Source organism: Ursus americanus, chromosome 12 (genome assembly GCF_024610735.1).
Source record: "Ursus americanus isolate L20-20 chromosome 12, mUrsAme1.1.p, whole genome shotgun sequence".
NCBI classification, from domain to species: domain Eukaryota; kingdom Metazoa; phylum Chordata; class Mammalia; order Carnivora; family Ursidae; genus Ursus; species Ursus americanus.
In genome coordinates, this window is record NC_142138.1 from 34,618,901 (window position 1) to 34,630,532 (window position 11,632).

The window sequence follows — 11,632 nt, forward strand, 5'->3', positions numbered from 1 at the left end:
GTTAGGTTATAAACGAAAGCAAGATTCATACTAACTCCTACCACACACTAAGGACTTTATTAAATAAAATGGATTAGTCAATAGGCTTCCCACAGTTAGTGAAAGCTGTTCTGTGGCTTGATGGAGTGCCACCTCTCTGTCCTTTCAGATATTCCCATCACCATCTTCCATGAAAGGTTTCCTTGAGATGGACATGACGATATCCCAGAGGCAGGATTCTGCTGCCCTCACGATCAGCAGCAAGCAATCAAGTCTTCTAAACCAATAGATAGACATGGGAGATTTCAAGATCAAGTTCTGCATTCCAGTTCCAAGAAGAAAGTGTTTTTTAGTTTTCTATGCCTTGTGCATGCCAGATTGGCAGAGATAACCAAAATGTTTCTGACACATCCAACTCTAATTTTACCAGTGAGAGTCCCTCTCTAGCATTCATCATGTTTATTAAGGCACTAATTTCACCAATAAAAATCCACTTCTAGGGGCACCTGGGTGGCTCAGTCAGTTAAGCATCTGCCTTCTGCTTAGGTCATGATCCTAGGGTCCTGAGATTGAGCCCCATGTCTGACTCTCTGCTCAGTGGGGAGCCTGCTTCTCCTTCTCCCCATTTGTGTTCTCTCTCTCTGTCAAATAAATAAATAAATAAAATCTTTTTTAAAAATTCACTTCTTACATTTACACTCCTAATTAGCAAATCATCTTTAGCAGAAAGATAGTGAAGTGCTAGGTAGTAGCCTCCTCTGGAGTGTGGCCTTTCTGAACAGTGTTAGCTAACAGCCTCCCACTGCCTCTGGGGGTGTGAATTCCTGATGAGAGTGCTGTCTGCACCTGGAGTGCAACTTCCACTAACTCACCCTTAGATCACAACACCTATTCAAATGCATTTTGTGTAAATTACAGCGTGGCCTCTCTCAGTCCTAGAAAGAAAACAAAACAAGTTAGGGACTTGGAGTTTATTTGAGATGGTCCCTGGGAGGAGAACAGGTGATAGCTAAAGATACTCAAACTAATATCTGAAGGAGGAGAACAGCTAGACTTAAGAACATCTTGGGGAAGTGCATTCCAAGCAGAGGTAAAAGAGTACAAAGTTTTCCATGCAAAAGTAAGCTTGATGTGTTTGGAGCTGACACAAGTCCTGTATGACTAGCACGGGGACGTGCTGTTTGGAATGAGGTCACAAGGACCCGCAGAATCTGGATCTCAGAAGGCCACATGTTAAGGAGTTTGGATTTTATTCCAAATGTAATGGGAATTCATTGAAGAGTTGTAAGTAGGGGAAAGACATGGGATTTACATTTTAAAAGAGGTCTCTTGGCTAAATGAGGAGAACGGACTGCAGGGGGGCAAGAGAGGAATCCGAGAAACCACAGTAGGCAGCTCTTGCAGTTTATGAAACAGATTATGGGGGTCTCATTTGAAGAGGAAGTAAGAGAGGAAAGTGGAGAGAAATGGAAAAATGTAGGATATATTTGGACCTGGAGCCAATTGGACTTAGTGATTAACAGGAGTTAGGAAGCAAGTGAGGGTAAAATGAACTAGGCTGCTTGTGGCTCCCTTTGTTAAAATGGGGAGGGCTGAGGGAGAAATACAATCTTTTGGGGAGCAGATGGGAAGCAGAATCAATATCCCAGAATGAGATCTTCAACATCTAGATCAGGATCTGCCTGTAGGGCCCCAAATTCTAAACCAGTGGTTCTCCAGCCAGTTTCTTCCACTAAGCCTGGCAGATTTTTTTAAGGTTTGTGGAAATTACTAGAGGCATACTAAAGCCTTCAGCAGCATTGTGCTATCCATTCCATTCAGCAGTCTTGCAATCAAAAATCCTATCCTTCTTATCTAAAAATCTAAAAGCTTTGTGAAAATGAAATGTCGTTCCTTTTCATATAAAGACTAGAAGTCCTACTGTGACAGTCATAGGCCACAAGGCAGTTATTGAGGAACTGAATACATCGTGGCCTTGGGATTCAGGAGATACGAGATCAAATTCTGGCAAAGCTCCTGATTCACACCATGACTTTGGACAAGCCTGGCAGCCTCAGTTCTCTTGTTTGTAAAAAGGAAATAATCAATGAAGTGAATGCTGAATAAAATAATGTATGAGAAAAAATTTTAAACTTAGTAAAACTTCTATATAATATTAGCCATCATTTTTATTATTTAAAAAAAAAACATTCCAAATAACACAGGCCTCCTTTGTGAATGTAATAAATACGAAACTCACTCATTGAGCCTACTACATCTAAAGCCCTCATTTTACAAGCCTTTGCCATGCATAAATTACCAATTTTAAGAAAAATATATTCTCCTGAGTCTCCAAGAAGTGAGGATAATAAATGACATTATCTCTTAGCTACAATCATTTCAGTGGTATACAAAAATTCACTGCAGCAAAATCACCTGGGGAGCTTTCAAAAACGCTTGCCCTAACCCTGCAGAATCCGAATCTGGGAATGGAACCCAGAAATCAATATTTATCAAATACTCCCCTGGTGATGGTGGTACAGCTGGCCCACATTCAAACACTTGGGAAGCCAGTTTATAGATGAGATAACTGAAATAAAGAGAAGTAAAGTGACGGACCCAATAACATCATTGGTTTGAGAGCCTTCTTTTCCAATCTAGACCAACATGCCTTCTGCTGCATCTCAGGGGCACCATCCAGGGCCTGGGTCTTGCTGATCCTTCTAAATACAAAAAACCTTGACAGGTAGCAATAGTAAGAGCCAATCCTCTTTGGTACGTGAATCTCTATGTATAGTTTAATCAAAAAAATAAGCAAGTACTCATGAGATTAAAGCTGAAAGTGAATTAGAACAGGCTCAAATAAAGTAGATCAATAGGCCTAATGAAAGTTAGACAGAGAGCCTGCCCATATTTATGCATATACTTGGTGTCTCTCGTGCATTTAAGTTGAAGTTCATTGGCAATTGCTGGAGAATCCTACAGACATTTTATCCCTATTTTCTGTCAGATGAGAAAGCAAAATGGTACATTGAAAAGAGTGGGGTCTTTACAGACAGATCTATATAATCTTAAAAATGTTTTTCAACCCTTTAAGCCTCAGGTTCTCCAATATAATAAAAATGATTTTACCCACTCTGCAATGTTTGTGGATAATGCATACAAAAATACATGCAATTCCTTAGCACACAATCAGCACTCATTAAATATTATCCTTGTCCGTGTTATTATTATTATTATCAAGCTGTGTGTACCACGTAAGGTACTGTAGATGATAGGTGATCATGACATGGTCCCAAGAAGTTTACACAAGTAGGGGAGACAGACAAGGAAACACTTTTTTTTTTTAAAGATTTTATTTATTTATGTGACAGAGAGACAGCCAGCGAGAGAGGGAACACAGCAGGGGGAGTGGGAGAGGGAGAAGCAGGCTCATAGCAGAGAAGCCCAATGTGGGGCTCGATCCCAGAACGCCGGGATCACGTCCTGAGCGGAAGGCAGACGCTTAACGACTGCGCCACCCAGGCGCCCCAAGGAAACACATTTTTTTTAAGATTTATTTCTTTGAGGGGCGCCTGGGTGGCTTAGTTGGTTGAGTGTCTGCCTTGGGTTCGGGTCATGATCTCCGGGTCCTGGGATCAAGCCCTGCATTGGGCTCCCTGCTCAGCAGGGAGTCTACTTCTCTCTCTCTCTCTCTCTCTCTTTCTCTCTCTCTCTCCCCCTCTGTCCCTCCTCACTGCTCATTGTCTCTCTCTCAAATAAATAAATAAAATATATATTTTTTAAAAGATGCTATTTGAAAGAGAGAGAACGAGAGGGAAGAGAAGCAGAGGAAAAGGGAAAGAATCCTCAACCAGACTCCTGGCTGAGCACAAGCACAGAGACTGACACAGGGCTCCATCTCACAACACCGAGATCATGACGTGAGCTGAAATCAAGAGTCTGATGCTTAACCCACTGAGCCTCCCAGGCGTGCCAAGGAAAAAAAATTATTATAATGGTATATTTTTTAAAGTATGGACTCTGGAAGCAGTTTGAATCTCAGCTCTGCCACTTACTGGCTTTGCAATCTTGGGCAAGTTACTTAACCAAATATGTGATTTTCTTACATATAAAACAGATCATTATATTTCCCTCCTAAGATTGTTGTGATGATTACAAAGACAATGCATGAAAATACATAGCACAGAGTCTGGAACATAATTAAGTGCTCAATAAATATAGCCATCGTGACAGTCAACTTGTTATGTGAGAAGTGGGCAATGTATGTGATGGCAGTGCCAAGGAACCAAACCAAACTCAGGGCTGGGGACGGTTTGTGTGCACAAAAGCCTGTGAAGAGGAGAGGCCAAAACTGAATCTTGAAGGTCATATGGAGATAACCCAGAAAAGAGAAAGGAGTGGAGCATTGAGCAGATGGTGCAGTTAGTAATAAGGTGGGATGCAATCAGGGAGCTACAAATAATTTCGCCTGGATGCAATAACGAGTGCAGAGCAGACAGACATGTGAAAGAGGCCGGGAAGATGGACAAAAATAGTGATGGGAAGGTTTCCTACAAGCCTAAGGAGCTTGGATTCCATCCTATAGAAAACCCAGAGCCTTTCAAAGATTTTAATCAGAGGATGACATGATCAGACTTGTATTTTATATGATAAAAATAAACAATATAATCCAGAGGAATAAAAATAGCTAGGAGTAGGGAGGGGTTAGCACTTATAAATGTGAGCAATGCCTATGAACATTTTCTGAGCTAAATGACTTTTAAAACAATTTCCATTGCTGATTTAAGATACTTTGCACAGATGTGAAAGCGCATTTTTTTCTGACAGAATCTCATTTCTGTTCTAAACTCTTTATATCCTTTTGTTTGCCCTCATTTGTGTTTACACCACCTGTCAATTTAGTATAATCTGTGATTTTAATGTGTTTTCTCTCTCTTCCAGATCATTATTAAATGCGCTAAATAAAACCAGACCCATCACTGCCTCTGGCACTTCCCTCCCTGAACACTTCCACCCAGTTCAATATGCTGATTGTTATTGACATAATACTTCTAAACTCCTTGAAACTTGCTTCGTACACTCTAGTCCATATCTATGAACAAGACAGATAGACAGATGTTTTCTCTTTCACTAGGCAAGACCAGGGCTCTTTAGCTTGGTCCTATGAGGTTTGGCCGTCTTGATTTAATCTCAAACAAGGGCACATATATGGAGTCCAAAAGAGATGTTACTTGATGAAGCGCATGTAAATCAATGGGTTCTTGCTCCATGTGGTCTTCAATGCAAACGTCCTCATGGATAGACCTAATCAATATCTTCATTCTATAGTGCAGTGATTGAGGAGTGTGTGCGTGTGCGTGTGTGCACGCGTGTGTGTTTTGGGGACATGAGCTTCTGAAGCAAGATTTTATGGCATCAAAATCTCTTCTTTGCAGAGAAGCCAAGTTTCTCCCAAGTGGCCCAGATATTTTTTTATGTAAGTCTGGAAATTCATGAGTAAGTCACAGACATTTTCTTAAGCATTCTAGTTACCACTGCCTCTCCATCTCTCACCTCCAGCTTAGTTCTACTCCTAGTTTACAGTACTTTAGGAAGTCAAAGCCGCCGGTGTTTGTGGGCACACTGAAATGGCATAAGAAATGATGTAAGAAAAGAGGAGAGGTTGTATTCTTTGCAAGAGGTAATTCTAAAAACAGATATCAGTAAGTCAAAAGGCAGTCAACATAAACACAGGATACTGCAGACCATTCTTACCTTGACTGCTAGATCTGGCCTTCCCATTCATCCCGTCAACAAGTATTTTTTGAGGCCCAGTCTAAGTGTTAGTCCTAGTATATGCTCTAGAGACCAAAAAAAAAAAAAAAATGGAAAAATCAAGATTGAGAAATGAAGAATAATTGGTCTCTAGCTTTAGGAAACTAAATCTAGTTGGGAGGCATGACTAGGAGAAAGCAATCCAGAGATTATATTTTTGTGCATTTTAATTTTTTCCCATAACCAAAATGGTATCTCAGAGATGATTCTATTTTAGACATGCTTTTGCCTAATGAAGTCGGGAGTTTCAAAGCAGACAGCTTCATATTGCATATGGCAACCATTCACACCACCATGCCCATACCTTATCTTATTGCATCCCCATACCTAATAATTTCCCCCTTCCAACCAAAGTCAAGACCTGAAACAGTCAACCTTGCTTCCTGGTGCCATAGTCACCTACAGAGCCATCCCTGGAAGTGTCTGGAGCCTGGGCATCTCCACCAGTACAGGGCCTACCCCAAATCATCAAACGTAAAAGGAAGCCACACTGCAGACATCTCCTACAGGTTCCCTAAGAAACTTTCGTAACTGAATTTTAATGAGGTTCGGAAAGGAGGAATAAGGTATCATGCTTCCCTTTTCCCCCATCTTTCTTCCAACAGACAACAGGCACAGGACACAGGGAAGCTGCCTCAGTTGCCTGAAACAAGAGGCAGGTCCGATCATCTGTGTTCATCTACTATATTTGGAATTTTGGAAAGTCTGGCTCTTTCTGGTCCATGGTTGCCTATTTTTCTCTTTTTGCTTAAATTTTCTCTTTTCAGGTCCTCTCCCTTCACATGCAGCTCAGTGAGGCTAGAGGAATTTTTCAGAGAAATTGTGCTTTCATAGTTGTTTACTCCTTAAGGTCAATTTGCCTCAAGTGCTGTATTTTATAATGCTACTCCTTCCAAGTCTTCAGAACTGTGAGCCCTTTTGCTTTGTGACGATGCCTACGCACTCGTACCCAATTCTAGTTTCAAAGAGGTCAAACACTTATTACCACGGGCAAGTTCATTGAACATCTGTCTATAGGACTGTTGGAAGGATAGCAGGCAATACCACTCACAGGCATCCTCCACCTGCGTTACCTAATGCCAATGTCCCAAATGACCCCCAGAGCAGCTTTCTTTACTGGCTTTTGGTAATAATCTTAGTTTTTCATTTCCCATTTTGCTTTTAAGTACTTAATCTCTACCTGGGATGTGAACAACCGTGGATTTATAATTATGTCATTGATATAGGGCCCACAATCCACACAAAGTACCTTTCCCTTTTCAAGAACAAATTTGGCTTCTTAGTTGTACCTGGAAGGTAGCAGAACTCAGATGTTATGTCAATGTTTCTTTAAATGGTGTTTTTTCATTGCAAGCTCCATTCCTGTAGCATAATCTAAAATAGTCCCTGTGGAGTTACCTCCACAAACAAACACACTTCAGTAAGTAGCCCTTTGCCAGGGTCGTTCAACTAAAATGAACAACAAAAAAATTCTACCCACTCTTATTCCTGATGGCGACCTAATATTACCCTTGAAATGTGGAAGGAGCAACACCCCAGAGCATAACCTTAGTTGCTTATGGACCTTCCCCTCTGTTATAACACTCCTTTACCTTCAACTGCTGAATTTTTACAGCTACATAACAAAAAGCTTTATGGCTAAAGGCCATGTTGCTTGTTTTCCCTTGCAATTATAAAGACTGTATCTTTGTCTTTGCAACATAGGAAAGGTAGAGAGAGTAAAAGAGCGTTAAGTAGGTATATTAAGTGATTTATTTTTACCATAGGTAGTTTGGATTATGGCACTTGACATTGACATTTGACTATATCGAAGCAACCAGAAACAAAGCTTAAATAGTAAAGTTTTAGGAGAAAAATCAGTTCTCGGTCACCATATAATAGTTTTGTGGATCCCTTGCCCCTGAATCCCTTGCCATCACTTATAATACACTGTTCCCAATCCACTCAGAGGCTACTGTCTAAACAAGATTGACTATTACAAGAGGAAGAACAGAAAGTTTCCCATGTAATGTCACCATTTTTTTCATACATTCTGAGAATCCTTCCCCAGGCACTAGCACAGTTTTAAAGGCAGAAAGGTGACCATATATTTATGACAGTTTTTTTTTTTTTTATTCCCTTGGTCTGAAGTTGGAGCACAAGAACAAAATAGCTCTTTTTGTTCATTGTACCAAGAAATTCCCTCCTGGATCTATCAAGTGTGACTGTTCACCTAGCAAATAGCTTGGACATATCCAGACATAAACACCATATGAATAAAACATGTTGCAATTGTTGGATATAGTTATGTTTTTACAAAGACTAGGTGTTCTGCTCTACCCGATCTACAGAAGTTCAGGGTAATCATTCTCAAATGTGACATTTTATCTTATTAACTGAATAAAAATACTTTTAATTATCTCAGTTAACTCTGTTTATTGTGACAGTACATGCATCATTAATTTGGAGAACTTTTTTTTTTTTATCTGTTACTGTAACATAATGGCATTGTGGGTTGGGTTCTGAATTAGTTTTTTTTTAAAGGCTGAACATTTGGTTTCCACATTTCCACTCAGACATTTATTTATATATTCTCTTTCCCGTTAACTTGAAATGAAGTCCTTTAAAATGAAAACTGTTAGTCACACCTTGATGTTTTACTGATAATCAAAAGATCCCGAAAATAAACAATTCTGTCTAATCCAAATTGCTGTACCATGTCTAAAGAAAATATAATCCCTAAAAGAGAATTCATCTAGGCCACACAGCGATGTTATAGGCTGAGATCAGTGCCTTGATTTGCTCATAGATGCTGAAGAAGCCAGAGTATGTCACCATTTGTGAGTGGACCGCTGGAGCCAAGCACAGTTGTGGGTTTTTTTGTTTTTTGTTTTTTTTTTTTTTTTTAAGTCTGCCTTCCAACCACCTGCAGTGCCTTTAGTACCTCGTTGCCCTGGGCACTGACCCAGCGGAGATTTCCCTATTCACCAACAATCTGAAGCAATTTGCACTTATTGACACCATAGCAACTAATTGGTCTTCATGACCTGCAAACTTTCAGGAAGGTCAATTTAAGCCACTTTTGTTGTGTCAGGGATCAATGTAAAATTCCTCAAATCAGATGCACTTCTGCTCTCTAACCCCCCTGGAAAGTTGTCTGAAGTTGTTTTAGTTGCCTCCATGAGAAGGCAACAGGCATATCCAGTCTGAGGCTTAAAGACTGATATAACACATTCTGTGAACTCTACATAAGGATGAAACAAAATATACCAATATATCTTCTAGAGAGGTCACAAAATTGTACTGAATTCTTTCTATAAATTAGGTCTGGTGCTAGGTAAGGGGTGTGTGTGTGTGTGTGTTTTGCTTTGCATGTAATCATCATAACACCAGATTAAACCAGGGAAGCAGTACACGAAGTAGTTAAGGCAACATCCTCTGGAGTCAGACTGTCTGGGTTCAAATCCCAGATCCTTGCTTAGCAGGTGTGTGACCTTGAGCAAGTTACCTAACTTCTCTGGGCCTTCATTTCCTTGTCTGAAAAAACAAGGCAGATAATGACATAGGGTTGTTTGGCAGATTTAATAAATGAATATGTACAAAATATTTAGAGCTTTACCAGACACATAGTGCTTAGGGATAAACAGTAATTGTTACTATTGTTGTCCTGATCCTGTATTTTATGGCTCAGAGGGCTAAGGTCTAAAAGAGGTAGAGACAGATTCTGAGAATAGAAGTGTTCTCTCTATGCAAGTAATTCCCCACAAGCTGGATAAGCGCTGTTGGTGGTACGGAAAACATCTGTAGGCGGTATGTGGATGATACTTTATTTCAATATTAAGTACTTTCCTGTGAAGTTGGAAAATGTAAAATGTGTAAGTAGCGTATGAAGTACACGGCTTCACGGATACTAGTGTTTAGGTTAAGGTCAAGTAAAATTCAATTTAAAGAAAAATACTATGTAAGATGTGGTATAAGAAATCCACAAATACAGTCCCCAAATTAACTCATACACGAATATCTTGAGTTCAAGAATACTCCACTGTAACATACCGTTAAATTCTCCTCAAAAACAATAGTCTTCTGGGCACCTGGGTGGCTCAGTCGTTAAGTGTCTGCCTTCGGCTCAGGGTGTGATCCCGGCATTCTGGGATCAAGCCCTGCATCGGGCTCCTCTGCTGGGAGCCTGCTTCTTCCTCTCCCACTCCCCCTGCTTGTGTTCCCTCTCTTACTGGCTGTCTCTCTCTCTCTCTGTCAAATAAATAAAAAAATAAAATCTTTAAAAAAAAAAAATAGTCTTCTGAATTCAAGTTCAGGACCACTATAGAAGTGAAGTCCCTGTGCTCCGTCCCTAATTTCTGAGTTTAGCCGATTAATGAAACTAAATTATACACTTGTGATATACTCAGAAATCTGGTTTATAGTAATGTGAGAACTCTGTCCTTGAAAAAGGAATACTTTGAGAAGAAAAAGCCAAAAGATGTGAATGAGAACTTACAAACTGACTAATCTGCATGGGAGTATTTATAAGTCAATCTTCAAATATGGAAGTTTTCAGGGTACGGAGATATTAGCATGCACTGGAATAATCAGAAAAGGCTTCGTGTGAACACGGAAGCAGAATGGTGCTTGTAGAGGCTCCAAATATGTAAATGGAAAGGGCAAGGCTTTCCACATGTTAGGAAGCATGGAGAAGCTCACAGGTACTCACTATGGAACTTTGAAAAAATGGAAATACCAAGATTGTATTCCAGACCTTTATGTCAGAATCTCCCAAGGCGTGCAGCAGGATGTTGTGTATCTTTTTTTCCTATGTCCTGGTGGTTTTGTTGTAGATGTGCTCATGTCCTTTTCTGGTTATGCCTGCTTTTGGAAGACTGACGAGCCTTTTCTCTTTGGCTACCAAGGAGAGCAGCCCCTACCTGAAAAGGCCTGAGGAAGGCAGGGACTGACTTTGGGGTGAAGTCCATTTTTCCTGCTCTTTCTCTTATTGTTTCTTAGAGACTTCTCAGTGTGCTTTGGTTTGTATGGTAGGCAGAATTCCAAGGTGGTCCCCTGATCACCATGCTCTGGTGTTATGATCTATCTGTCCTTGAGTGTGGGCGGGACTCCACCTTGCTTCTAGCTAATAAAATATGTAACCTTAATGGCATGGCATGCCTATCTAACATTCTCTCTTAGCAGATTGGAAAAAGAGATTTTCCTAGAAGCCTTAAAGAAGCAAACAGCCATGTGTGTGCTCCCTACGGAGAGAGGCATGTGGCCGGGAACTGCAGGTGGCACCTAAGGCCTGAGGGCACCCAGCTGACAGCTAATGAGAAGCCAGGACCCTCAGTCATATAGCTGCAAGGAAATGAATTTTTCCAACAGCCTAAATGAAATTGGAGTAGATTCTCCTTTAACTGAGCCTCCACATGAGAATGCAGCCTAGCCAAGACCCAAATCAAAGCCTACTGAGACTCTAAGAGGAGAACCCCAGTAAACCGTGCCTGGACTCTTAATCTACAGGTAACGTACAGACGTAGGAGATAAGAGATGTCTGTACTGTTTTAAGCCTCTAACTTTGTGGTGATTTGTTATACAGCAATAGGAAATTAACAATCTGACTTTAGCCTGAACAAACGGAGGGACAAAATCACACTAGTATCTGAATCAGAGACACCACTTGACTCCCTCACTCTCTCCTCTGCGACTAGTTGTAGTTCACCATACATTGACCTTTTTCCTTTGGAGATTTGCAAGAATGAGTAATACTGGGGTGCATGGCTGGTTCAGTTGATAGAGTGTGCCTCTTCTGATCTTGAGGTCATGAGTTTGAGTCCCACATTGTGTTTGAGTTAACTTAAAAAAAAAAAAGAATGCGTAGTTCTACCATAGG